We start from the raw sequence: 9,320 nt of genomic DNA on the forward strand, positions 1-9,320 counted from the left end.
ACTTATAGCATATATGATGTGCAAACAACACACCAAAAAAACTATACTAAAAAAAAATCTACCAAGTGATAAATTAATAACTACATATTATACATATGTGATGATATAAATCTCTAAAATATATATAAAGCACTAAATTAGTAACTTATAGCACATATAATCTGCATACAACACACCAAAGCAAATAAACTACAAAAAAAAAAAAAAAAAAAAAATACTCAAGCTCAACATAAAGCACAAAAACAACATCAGAGAATAAAATAACAAACCTTAAATCACTACCGAAACCCTAACCTAAACACCATTTAACAACCAAACATAAATGTTCTACATACATTACATAGAAAAAAAAAATCTTAAATCTTAAAGGGAGCTAAAAAGAATCAAATTTGGAAACCTCCAAAACACAGAATAATCATAATGAGAAACTTAAATATAACTTGCCAACCACAAATACATTATCATAAATAACATAATAAACACATAAAACACTCAAAAACTAAAAACCTTAAACTAACAACACCTTTTACAACCAAAATACAAAATTAAACCTCCATTAGAGAGTACACGAAACAAAAAAAAATCATAAATCATAAAAGTATCAAAATCGAAACAAATCAGCAAACAACAAACAAATAATAATCAAAAATAAGAAACTAAAAAATAATTGATCATATGAAACCCTAACTTCTTTACTAAGCTCAGTAACACGTTCAACACTACCTCGTCATAAATGAGAAACCCTAAATTCTTTAATTCTTTAGTAACCTCAAACAAACTTTAAAAGATGAGAGAGAGAGAGAGAGAGAGAGAGAGAGAGAGAGAGAGAGAGAGAGAGAGAGAGAGAGAGAGAGAGAGAGAGAGAGAGAGAGAGAGAGAGAGAGAGAGAGAGAGAGAGAGAGAGAGAGAGAGAGAGAGAGAGAGAGAGAGAGAGAGAATAAAAAATGAAAAAGAAAGTAAAGACTTAAATGATCTTGTTGTTGGGTTTTATGCCCTAAATAAAACTCATTTCAATATAATCAGATTTACTTATTAATAAAGATCAGAAATAACATTTTATGTTGCATGGTTCACATGATTTATTTCATGATTATATATATAATGCATGAATTCTATTTAAGTCCAGAACATATGAATTTGTTAATGATTATAGTGTTGTCAGCACAGTGGAATATAATCTTAATTATATGTTCAAAAGTTTATTCCCTGATTTGTCAGAACACTGGATTTAGACTGACATGATAATCAGCGATAGGTATTCTTACACCTTGGATAAGTGTTATGTCCTTTTCAGGGCATTGGCAAAGTTTACCAGTATCGGATGTATGGAGTATACATCGGAAGGACCGATATTGAACTTTGATTAGATATATTAAAATTTACCGTAATATCTATTCAATTCAATATCACATGTTGATCCTAGATCAAATGATCTTAATCCTGATATGTTTAGGTTCGATCTCAAGAGTATTATACATGTTCTTTGATTTGTTAGTTAAGCCTACTTTTGGGTCAGGGTGATACGTACATTTTGGGAACATGATAGTGCAATTGAGTGGGAGCGCTAACATAAATATGGAATCTATAGCTTCTATCTGACAAATAGAAAGTAAAGGATGATTTCCTTCGAGCTTGACCAAACGAAAATAAATGGTGGAGTACTCATTTAGCTGAAATATCATTTATACGGGGTTAAGTGTTTTAAGGATAAAATACATTGTAGGGTGTTACGGTAATCTAATCCCTTTACAGTGTAGATCATCTATATAGAGGATCATTGATCAAATTAGGATTATAACAATGGATAACTAATGACGTGTCTATATGGTGGAACATATAGAGCGTTCTATATACTGAGAGTGCAATTCTAAGTTCTATGCGTGGATTCAACGAAGAATTAATAAGTCAGTGAATTTAAAATATAAATTCTTGATCTGCTTATTGGAAGCTCGGATATATAGACCCATGGTCCCCATATTAGTTGAGACCATACTGCTTGTAAGACTCAGTTAATTGATTTTGATTAATCAATTATAATTCTAAAGTTAGACTATGTCTAGTTTATGAATTTTCACTAAGCAAGGGCGAAATTGTAAAGAAAAGATATTCTAGGTTTATTTATTAATTAAGAGACTTTATATGTCTAATTAATAAATATATTAAATGATAATATTATTTAATAATTAATTTTTAGTTATTAAATAATTAGAATTGGCATTTAAATGGTTAAATTGGAAAATTGGTATTTTTGAGAAAATGGGATGGAAAAATGATAAAATGGCAAAATTGTAAAGTGGGCCCATTATCCATTCTAGGGCTGGTCACTTAGTGTGATTTTACTATTTATTTTTCTATTATTTTAATGTCAAATAATTCTAACCTAAACCTAGGTGGTTACCTATAAATAGATAGTGATGGCTCTCATTACACTTAACTTTATCAGATGAAAACTGAGCCTCTTTCTATTTACTCTAGCCGCCACTTCTTCTTCTCTTTTCCTCTTCAATTTTTCGAACCTTGAGTGAATGAGTGAGTGCCCACACACATCAAGTGGTATCTCAATTATAGTGTGTAAGACTGTAAGAGATTCCAATCAACAAGAAAGAGATTCAGCATCAAAGGAAGGAGAGAAAGAGATCTAGGTTCAGATCTTGGTGATGCTCTGCTACAGAAAAGAATCAAGGGCTAGAGATCTGAACGAAAGGAATCATTATATCCCGATGCACCCAATGTAAGGTTTTCTTAAACTCTTATGTGTTTATTTCATTGTTTTAGAATTCATATTAGGATGTTAATGAAACATACTTGTTAGTAAATCTAGATCCTAGTAAAATATTTCCAACACTTGTTTGGATATACAACTAGAGAGAGAGACTAACTTCTCCACTAATAGCATGTTTACTAAATTGTAATTGGAATTAGAATAATCAATGCAAGAAATGAAACGGGTTAAAATATAAAATAATCGGAAACAATATTTGTTGTTTACTAAACTAACCAGAAAGGAAATTAGAATCATTTTATTTTGTTTACATAATCAGAAAAGGTAATCGAAAGGACTTAATTTGACTAAATTACTATTGTTAGAATATGTAATTATCTTTTATTTATATATTTTTAAAGGGCATATTTATCTTTTTTATTTTTAATTAATAAAAATATAATTAATATAAAGTAAGTTAAGGAAAGGGAAAGGTATTCCTTATAAAAAATAGGAGAGAACCTTTCCTTTTGTTTTCTCCTTAATTTGTGTGGGCCCTACTAGTTTCTCCCATTCCAAAATTTAGTAAACAAATGAATGAGAATCAATCCATACAATTGATTCTCATTCCCCTTTAGTAAACATGCCATTAAGGCAGGGACGGAGGGACTTTAGCCCATATGTGGGCTAAAGCCCTCACTCAAATATATACATCAAATTTTTTATATGTAGATATATACATATATTAATTCATTTTACTCAATTTATTAAAGTACAATTCACAAAAGCCCTCACTCAATATCTTAATCATGATTCATGAGCCTACTCTTATTCTAATCAAGCCCATTTTAAAAATAGTCCAATACAAATAATAAAAAAAATAATACTTTATTAAAAAATAAAATAATACCATTGACAATATTTTATTTTATTTTTGTCAATAGTATTATTTTATTTTGTTGAAGATGAAATTTTGAAAGATACATTTATCATTATTTTTATTAGTTTTGACTTAATATTTATTCAAGCCCTCACTCAACTAAATTTCTGGCTTCGTCACTGCATAAAGGTACTGTCTATGAAAGATGAGAGAGAAATCGTCCAAAATTAAAGAAAAATAGAAGTGAAATGATTGTGACTGATCAGTAAGCTATGAGAGAGAGAGAGAGAGAGAGAGAGAGAGAGAGAGAGAGAGAGAGAGAGAGAGAGAGAGAGAGAGAGAGAGAGAGAGAGAGAGAGAGAGAGAGAGAGAGAGAGAGAGAGAGAGAATAGGCTATGATATAGTTATAATTTTATAATCGTGTAATACACACAAAATATATCATAGAGGCAAAAGCCTTTTATATCGGTATACGTGGTACAAATTCTTTTAAAATATAAATGGTATAAAACCGCATTAAAACACACAAGGCCATATCTATAAGTAAATTTAATTTGACGTCGCCTGTCTAGAATTCAACTTTAAATAAATAATTGTTATTAATTGAGTAAGCCCAATACTAATTGTCCTAAATAAAACTATCGAGGTGATATTTTATTGGTAAATTTTCACAAATATGGGAATTGAGCCATTGAGGATATAATTTACTTTTTCTGGCATAAATAAATAATGTAAAAAAAATATGGAATTAAATAATAATTAAAATTTAAAATATGGGAAAAAACAATAAATAAATTTAATAAAATTTGTAATAATAAGTTTCGCTAAAAAGTCACAAGTGCTAGAAAAGTTGCTGGAAAAGTTAGTGTCATCGAAAAGTCATTGTCGCCGGAAAAGTCACCAAAAAAGTTATTGTCGCCAGAAAAGTCACTGGAAAAGTCACATGAAGTAGATGTCTCAGATATAACTAAAAATAAAATCGGTTCTATAACATAATGAATAAAAACAAATAACTTAAACCGATTATAATTGAAATATAATCGGCTCTGTAACATAATGAATAAAAATAAATAACACAAAATAACTCAAACCAGCTATAATTAAAATAGAACTGATCCTATAATAGTGTTATAAACGAAATAACTCAAACCGATTATAACTAAAATAGAACTGGTTATATAACATAATGAATACAAACAAGTAACACGCAATTATTCAAACCGATTACAATAAAAAACAAAGAGGAAATCAGTTCTTAAAACATTGAAACATAAATTAAAAACAAAACTAGTTCAACAACAAAATACCTCATAAAATCGATTATAATTATTTTTTTTTAAAAAAAAAAATAGAGATCAATTTCAAAAAATACTGAGGCATAAATATAAAAAAAAAATCGGTTGTATAATGAAATAAATAAACACAAAAAATAACACAAAATAAGTTAAGAAACTGGTTATATTTATCAATTAGTTAAAAATTTGAGACAAAAAAACTAATTCTGTAAAACAACTAAGATAAAAACTCATACACAAAAACTAGTTAAATAAAATAACTTAAACAAAAACATTCATTCAACATGCTCCAACCCACAAAATAATTACACATATACCATATTTACCCCAAAAATACTCATTCATTATGTTATATAATCGGTTCTGTTTTAGTTATAATTGGTTTGAGTTATTTCGTGTTATTTATTTTTATTCATTATAACATTGTTATGAAACCGATTCTATTTTAATTATAACTGATTTGAGTTATTTTGTGTTATTTGTTTTTATTTATCATGTTACAGAATCAGTTATATTTAAATTATAACCGGTTTGAGTTATTTGGTGTTATTTGTTTTTATTCATTATGTTACAGAACAAGTTATATTTCAATTATAACCGGTTTGAGTTATTTTGTGTTATTTGTTTTTATTCATTATGTAATAGAATCAGTTCTGTTTTTGTTTATATCAAAGACATGTACTTCTGGTGACTTTTCCAGTGACTTTTTCCGCCGACGGTGACTTTTTTGGTGACTTTTCCAGCGAATTTTCTAATGTCACTAACTTTTCTGACGACTTTTCTGGTACCGGTGACTTTTCCGGTACCCGTGACTTTTCCGGCACCGGTGACCTTTTCAGCGAAACTTATTATTGTTTTACAAATGTGGGATTTCTATATATTTTTACAAAAATATGACAAAAAAATCCCATATAAATGTAAAAAAATAAAAAAAAACTTATAACCCCATAGCATTATTTATTTATGCCATAAAAAAGTAAACTCTTATAATTTTTCCATATACTGTGTAATTTCTACTATTTTATTTTAGCAATGGATTTCCTATATGCCTCTAAGCCCAATTGTAAACATATAAGCTCATATAGACAAATGATTTAGATGAACTTTATCATGTTACTAGGTTTATCAAAAGAAATTATAAAATTATATGTTACAAATTATTTATTTATTCTATTAATAATTTGACTATAATTAATTTAAATCATTGAATCCATCAACAAGTTAATTATAAAAATTTGAATAAACAATTAAATAAACAAACATGTAACAAAATAAGAAAAGTTAGTTGAAAAAAAATGGCATTTATCCAAGAATTTTGAATAATGTCAAATTCAAAAATTTAGAGATTGATATAACAATCCCAAATATCTTTTCAAATTTAAAACATTAACCAACTAATAAATATCAATGTTATTTAAATAATATTTTATTAATTTAAATATTAAATAAGATAAAATAATATAATATCTAAATTTTTAAAAATAAGAATATTATTATGTATATAATCTTATCATTAAAATAAATAAAAATTAAATAAAATATTAAATTTAAAAATTAAATATAAAACTTTTTTCATTTATACACTTTGAAATAATTTTTTTTTATGGAATTCCACACAAAAACTCCAATAACTCCTAAATCACACCAAAATCTATATAACAACTAAAAAAAATTATATATAGATTAATTCCCTTTAATATATAAGAAAATTTCATTTACCATTAATAAAAAAAATCCCTATTACAAAAAGATGAATGCTAATTACAACCTCTTAGTCAACATCCACGTCCGAAATCACATGCTGAAATATTTTTTTTTTCAAAACGGTATTCGTTATAGTTACAGTATCATCCCTGTAAATTTTTGAAAAATGTTCAAATAGTTTACAGTACTGAAAAATAGAGTTCTTGATATTCCAGTTTATCACGGGCGTACAAACAACTTCAAACGTATTTTCGGCACTGTAAACTATTCGAAATTTTTCAAAAATTTGCAGGGATGATGTTGTAAGCATAACGAACACCCCCGTGAAAGAAAAATTGAAAAAAAATATTCCAACATGTATTTACGAGCATAGAGGTTGACTAAGAGATTGTAACAGGAAGTTGACGGTAGCACTCCTCGAAAACTTACAAAAGTTACATTCCTAATAAATTTATAGCATTTTATCATTCAAATTGCTGGGTCTCAATATAAAAGAAGTTTGGACCATTTTTCAGTATAAGTTTCCCTATAATTTAACTAAGGAACTAAGCCGCGCTTCGTGCGGTATTGCCCAACTTTTATAAATTATACATATATATTATACTTATTAAGTAATATAATCTAAAATATAATATTTTGATAAATGTATTATAAACAAAGTAATAATATTGAAATTAAAAATATAATTTTAAATTACATAAAAAGATAACGATTTTGTAACAAATATTAAATGGTGGACTTAACAAAAAAAATTGCATGCATTTTTATATTAAAATAAAAGAAAAAGATAACAACTTCTGAAATTAATAAACTGGGTTTGTGATTGATGATGTAGTTATTTTTAAAATAATTTTTAGACTTTTTTATAGAAAGAAACAATTTAACATATAATTTATGAAAGTTTTTACATTTTATTTTGTGGATGTGAAATTTCTACTTTAAATGAAAAGAAAAATCATAATTCATATGACTAATTATTTTCATAATGAAATGTCGTATGAAGCTGGTTGAGCGCTCGCGCAATCGTTATAATTATTAAAAAATAAAATTTAATTTATGATTATTTAGTTATTTCAAAAATTCATCCATTAAGTAGTTGTTAATATTTTTAATATTTAGTTATTTCAGAAATTCATATATTAAGTACTTGTTAGAAAAAAGAAAATTAAACCAAAACCCCGTCCCTCTCTTCTCTCTCGTTTCTCGCGCGACCCCAACCGGCGATCGGCGATCGGCGACCCAACCCCTCTCTCCCTCGCTCGGCGAACCACACTGGCGACCCATACCCTCTCTCCACCCTATCTCCTTTCTTGTCTCTCTCGATACAAGATCGAGACCGAGACCACCCCACTCGCCCTCTCTTGGTCCTCTCTCCATCTCTCTGTTTGATCGGTGCCGCCGCCGAATTGCCGTCGAAGGCCAAGCCCGCCCCCTCTGCAATTCCGTTTAGGTTTCATGTCGATAAAATGTCTTCTACCCATGTTTATGTTCGATTGCATAAAGGGGTATAAGCGAAGGATTACTGGAGGATTGTGCTCAGCTCGTCAAAGCAAATTTCATACAAGGGCTACTGTGGAGCACATGGACCGGTTCTATAAGGAGTTTGACAATGAAGATGTGAAAGATAGTGAGGATGAAAACAAAGAATCTAGAAGTGGCGAGGATTTTGGAAATTTAAATCCTCAAGTCTTCAAATCCTTCTGATATTGAGTCACTTTTTGAATCAACAATGGCTGATTCAAATCCTGATGAAGAGTTTTATTTTACTTTGGGATAGTGATGGCTGTCAAACAATGGAGTGTTGAGAGTTGAGACTATTATTTTTTCTAGTTTCAGCCCTTCTCAACTGCCGGAGGGAAGTGTGTGGCAGAATTCTGGACTAAGGCGGTTATGGTTTGCTTTTTTAGTCATTAATTTGTTAATTACATTTTTTTTTTCTTATAAGTCCTTAATTACAATTTATTTAATTGCTTGAATGGTGGAGTTTTGTTTTGACTTTTAATGATATTTATCATTTTAATTATTTCTTTTTTCTTTCCTTTTATTTACATTACAGTAAGTTTCTATTTTAGTTGCTCTTCTTTTACTTTTTAGAGGTCAAATGCTCTTAATTTAGTATTAATAATTTAATTTTATTGTTTTATTGTATTTAAGGTTAGTGAATTTTTGGGTCATTAATTTATTAATTATGTTTTCTTCTTTCAAGTCCTTATTTACAATTTTATTATGATTGTATTATTTACGATCTTTATTATTTTAATTATTTACTTTTTCATTTCTTTTATTTACATTATAGTAAGTTTTTTATCATTAATTTATTAATTATTTTTATCTGTTAAGTCTTTAATTACAATTTATGTAATTGCTTGAGTGGTGGCTTTTTTGTATTGACTTTTAAATATGATTTGGATTATTTATGATTTTTTATTATCTTAGTTACATGATTTTCTTTCCTTTTATTTAAATTACAAAAAGTTCTCTATTGTAGTTGCTCTTTTTTATGAGTCAAATTGTCTTTATTAATTTAAAGGTATTGGAATTTATCAATATTGTTATTTTAATTATGACTAATATGGTTTTTTAGTTTTTATGGCACGTGTTTTTTGATTTTGTAAGGCAATATGTCTAGTTTTGTAAATGATTTGTTTTTATTGATTTTGTAAGGCCAATGTGGCTAGTTTTTTTGTATGGCCAATGTGGCTAGTTTTCTTTGTACGGCCAATGTGGTTAGTTTTGGTTT

Source organism: Cannabis sativa, unplaced genomic scaffold (assembly GCF_029168945.1).
Source record: "Cannabis sativa cultivar Pink pepper isolate KNU-18-1 unplaced genomic scaffold, ASM2916894v1 Contig1, whole genome shotgun sequence".
In the NCBI taxonomy this organism is placed as follows: Eukaryota; Viridiplantae; Streptophyta; class Magnoliopsida; order Rosales; family Cannabaceae; genus Cannabis; species Cannabis sativa.